Raw genomic sequence first — 5,580 nt, forward strand, 5'->3', positions numbered from 1 at the left:
ACCAAGTTATGAGCGATTTTAGCTTTATGCTAATGACTTTCTTAATGCCCAACTGGGCGTGTTTTTACTTTTGACCAAGTGGGCAATGTGGAGAGAAGCGTCGCTGACCAATCAGCATCATATACTTCTCCCCATTCATTTACTCTGCACATAGTGATCCTGCGTTGTTCACTGTGCTGTCACATACACACACATTAACGTTACTGAAGTGTCTTGAGAGTGAATAGACATTCCTTCCAGCCAGGACGGGATGTCTATTCACAATCCAGACACTTCAGTAACGTTTGTGCGGGACTTACAGCACAGCAAGCATGATCTCGCGAGATCACGCTGTAAATGACCTACATTACCTCATTATGTAAGAGATAGGGCACGTATAATGTGGTAACAGAGCCTCTTTAACATTAGATACCTTGGGACCATAACCTATAATTCTGCTACTCAACAGATACATGTTTAAATACAATCTTGTGTTATTATTTAGGGTATGTTCACAAAGATTTTTGTCAAGCAGAAATAAATCTGCTTCCAAATCTCCTTCAAGTTCTTTTAGCCAGTTTTTAAAACGAAGGCTGTTTTTTTTTTTTTAAATCGGTTTTGAGGCCGTTTTTAAGGTGGATATTTGAGGCTTTTTCTTTGGTTCACCTGTAAAATCCACTAGTATTTATTTTTATTCAAAAGTAGCGTTAAAAAACCGTGCTTTTTTTTTCTGCCTCCAATTGATTTTAATGCGAGATGCCGTTCATCCAGAACAGCATTAGTGAGGTCAGACACGGATGTTAGACGGGAAGGTCTAGCTCACAACTTCCATTCTAGTTAATCTCAAAGGTGTTGGATGGGGTTGAGATCAGGACTCTCTGCGGGCCAGTCAAGCTCTTCCACATCAAACTCCCCCAACCACGTCTTTATGGACCTTGCTGTGTGCACTGGGGCACAGTCATGCTGGAATAGAAATGGACCTTCCCCAAACTGTTACCACGAAGTGGTGAAACTCAGGGGCCTAGGGCAACCCCTGAAAATCAATAGCATTATCCCTCCTCCACCAATCTTTACAGTTGGCACAATGCAGTCAGGCAGGTAACCTTCTCCTGGCATTCCCCAAACCCAAAGTCGTCCATTGGATTGCCAGATAGAGAAGGGTGAATAGTCACTCAACAGAACACGTTCCCACTGCTCCAGAGTCCAGTGGCGGTTGCTTTACACCACTCCATCCAATGCTTGGCGATGTAATGCTTGCATGCAGCTGCTCGACCATGGAAACCAATGAAAGAAGCTGCTGGGGCACAGTTTTTGTGCTAATGTTAATGCCAGAGGTTTGTAACTCTGCAGTAATTGAGTCAGCAGAGCGTTGGCAACTTTTAAACATAATGCGCCTCAGCACTTGGCGACCTGGCTCTGTAATTTTACGTGGTCTGCCACTTCGTAAAGCAGTTGTTGTGGTTCCTACATGCTTCCACTTTTCAATAATACCACTTAAAATTGATTGAGGAATATCTAGGAGGGAAGACATTTCAAGGATTGTTACATCGGTGGCATCTTATTACAGTACCACGCTTGAATTCGGTGAGCTCTTTACAACAACCCATTATTTCACAAATGTCTATAAAAGACTGCATGGCTAGGTGCAGTTTTAGGCTGGGTTTACACCTGCCACGGTCGCGGCAAAAAACGCTTTTTGACTGCTACATGTGAACCCAGCCTTATACAGCTGTGGCAATGGGACTGAATGAAACACCTGAATTTAATAATTAGGAGGTGTCTCCCAATACTTTTGTATGTATGAATATACAATATCATTACTGCGGTGACAATTGGTCTGGCCAAATATAGACCGCAAAGCCACTTGTCTAGTAAATATCTGATCAGACACCTATATAAATGTTAGACATGGATTGTGCGACAAGTTTAGTAGAAAAAGTGATGCTTTATTAGTGCTTTTATGGTTATAAAAATGCTCTAAAACATATCTGCATGTGACTTGTATCCAGTCATTTCCAGTTTGGGACAGTGCTGGAAAGTGGCAGCTGTAGAGTATAAATCCACAATGCTGCCTGTGACAATGTTATTACATCCTGACTCAGCACAAAGACAGGTGCACACCGGCAGCCGCTGAACAGCCATGTGCGATCACCACGTGACGTCACATCACTGTGCATTTTTAGGCTACATGCACACGTTGCGTATTTTGCTGGGAAAAAACGCAGCTGAAGGTGTGTTTTTTTTAATGTGTTTATCGGTGCAGTTTCTATGTTTTGCTGCGTAAACAGCTGCGTTTTCATGCTGCGGGTGTTGTTGCGTATTTCTGTAGAACTACAGGTTTAGACTTCACAAGCGGAATCGCGAGATAAATTTACATGCTGCCGCTTCGAAATACGCAATGCGGGTCAATTTACATCCTGAAAAAATTATCTGGAATCTCATAGACTTTGCATTAAGCTGCGGTTTTACCACACGTAATACGCAACTTGTGCATTTGGCCTTACAGATGACCAAGCACAGTATTTATTTTGAGGCCTATATTGTAAAACTTGATATATTAGTATAGATTGTGTACAGCTCGACACAAACATTTCATATTTTATGAAAACCACCGACAGTCTCACAGGCAGTAGTCGCACAAAATATTTTTAAGCAGAGTAAAAATATACCTCTTAGGCCCTGATCATATGTGACACATCACATGACCATAGAGAGAATTTTATCCACCGGAAGTAAACAATGAATGTTCCTACCGAACAGCAAGCAGAAATCTTGAAAACGTGAGGAATTAATATAGAACGTATACTGGAAAATTGTATAACATTTTATTCTTTAAAAAAAATAACATTCATTTGCTGAAACTAGAATACACCTTTAACCCCTTCCCGCTCCTGGACTTACTATTACGTCATGGCAGCTGTATCGTTCGCGCTCCATGACCTAATAGTACGTCTCGGGAGTAACGGCCATTTCGTCCGTCCTCCCGACACATACAGGAGCTGTGACAGCTGCTGTCTCGTACAGCAGCTGTCACAGCTCCTACAGCGGGGACCGATCGCTGTGTCCCCGCTGATTAACCCCTTAAAAGTCGCGTTCAATAGAGATCGCAGCTTTTAGGGGTCAAGCTACCATCGCCGGCCTGCTACACGATAGCGGCCTGCGATGGTGGCTATGGCAACCGGACGCCTAACAACGGCGTCCGGCTATGCCATCTACGGAAGCCAGGAGGGTCCTGACAAAGTCAGGACCCACTATGCTTGCTGTCTGTGAGTAGCTGACAGCTCTAATATACTGCACTACGCATGTAGTGCAGTGTATTAGAATAGCGATCAGGGCCTCCTGCCCTCAAGTCCCCTAGTGGGACAAAGTAATAAAGTTAAAAAAAAAAAAGGTGTGAAAATAAAAGTTTTAAAAGTGATAAAAGTAAAAATCCCCCTTTTTCCCTTATCAGAGCTTTATTATTAATAAAAATAGATAAACAAATAAACTATACATAATTGGTATCGCCGCGTCCGTAACGGCCTGAACTACAAAATTATTTCGTTATTTATCCCGCGCGATGGACGCCATAAAAGAAAATAACAATAAACCATAACAGAATCACAATTTTTTTGTCACTTCACCTTACAAAAAATGGAATAAAAAGTGATCAAAAAGTCGCATGTACCTAAAAATGGTCCTGATCGAAACTACAGTTCGTTACGCAAAAAATAAGTCCTCGCACGGCTTTCTTGATGGAAAAATAAAAAAGTTCTGGCTCTTAGAATAAGGCAACACAAAAAGTAAGTTATTTTTTACAAAAAGTATTTTATTGTGCAAACGCCATAAGACATAAAAAAAACTATAAACATCTGGTATCGCCGTAATCGTATCGCCCCGCAGAATAAAGTGAATATGTCATTTATAGCGCACGGTGAACGCTGTAAAAATTTTTTTAATAAAAAACAATAGTAGAATTGCTGATTTTTAGTCACCACGCCACCTAAAAATAGAATAAAAACTGATCAAAAAGCCGCATGCACCCCAAGAAAACTACAATGAATTCCTCAAGGGGTCTAGTTTCCAAAATGGGGTCACTTTTGGGGGTTTCCACTGTTTTGGCACCACAAGACCTCTTCAAACCAGACATGGTGCCTAATAAAAAAGATACCTCAAAATCCACTAGGCGCTCCTTTGCTTCTGAGGCCGGTGCTTCAGTCTATTACCGCACTAGGGCCACATGTGGGATATTTCTCAAAACTGCAGAATCTGGGCAATAAGTAGTGAGTTGCGTTTCTCTGGTAAAACCTTATGTTTTACAGAAAAAAAAGGAATAAAATGAATTTGACAAAAAAAAATAATGTAAATTTCACCTCTACTTTGCTCTAAAGTCCCATGAAACACCTAAAAGGGTTAATAAACTTTCTAAATGCTGTTGCGAACACTGAGGGGTCTAGTTTCTAAAATGGCGTGTTTGATGGGGGTGTCTAATATATAGGCCCCTCAGTTTTGACCATTTCAGTGCCCGGTTTGCCCAAGCATACACCCCCGAGAAGTGTATTTCTATTGTTGAGTCCTTGGTACATTTTAAAGGGAGGCTTCAATTCCGCCAGTACCTGCCGAGTAAAAGGGCAAGGTATGGCGTGAAGATGTATAAGCTGTGCGAGAGTGTATCAGGGTATACCTACAAATGCAGGATATATGAAGGGAAAGACACCAGTGCTCAGCCCCCAGAATGCCCCCCCTACTGGCAGTTAATGCAAAAATTATGTGGGATTCGGTGCTGCTGGACCAGGGTTACCACCTCTACCTGGATAATTTTTATACCAGTGTCCCACTCTTCAAGTGCCTCGCTTCCCGACGTACTGCGGCATGCGGCACTGCTAGAAGAAATCTGAGAGGCCTCCCTAAGACTATGCTTGGGCAAACACTCAGAAGGGGTGAGAGCAGGGCACAAACTAGCAGCAACATATTGTGTGTCAAGTACAAGACAAGAGAGATGTCTTTGTATTGACAACAATACATGGCCACACCAGTACCCATGTACCTGTACGAGGTACCAGTACAGAGACCCCTAAACCAGACTGCATCCTGGACTACAGTAGGTACATGGGAGGGGTGGACTTGTCAGATCAAGTCCTGAAGTCTTACAGCGCCATGCGGAAAACGAGGGTGTGGTATAAGAAGCTGGCCGTGCACATCATACAGATGGCTTTGTACAATGCGTACGTGCTACGTCGATGTACAGGCCAGACAGGAACTTTCCTGGAATTTTAAGAGGTGGTTATCAAGAACCTAATCTTTAGGGACCAAGAAGGGGGGGGGCACCCAGTACTTCTGGAAGCGAGGCCACACGCATCGTACCAGGGCAACACTTTCCAGGAGAAGTTCCCCAAACTGGCAAGAAGGAAAAAAGTCAAAAGAGGTGCAAAGTCTGCTATAAGGGATGACACAATATATCAATGTGACACGTGTCCCAAAAAACCAGGGCTCTGTAGCTTATCCTCGTTTATACACGTGACAACGGCACGGGGCATTGCCAGTTGGAACATATATAGCCGTATGGCAGTTGTGAAGGGGTTAACAGCCACCCGGCCTCGCGCTGGCGGCTCTGTATGAGAC

General features: G+C 43.0%; 1 protein-coding gene across 2 annotated transcripts in view; it reads right to left on the reverse strand.

Annotated features, from left to right (window-relative positions):
• Positions 1–5,580, reverse strand: part of NCOA2 (nuclear receptor coactivator 2) — a 212,934-nt gene that overhangs the window by 134,885 nt on the left and 72,469 nt on the right. The gene's annotated exons all lie outside the window — the stretch shown is intronic.

Source organism: Rhinoderma darwinii, chromosome 5 (assembly GCF_050947455.1).
Source record: "Rhinoderma darwinii isolate aRhiDar2 chromosome 5, aRhiDar2.hap1, whole genome shotgun sequence".
Lineage (NCBI taxonomy): Eukaryota > Metazoa > Chordata > Amphibia > Anura > Rhinodermatidae > Rhinoderma > Rhinoderma darwinii.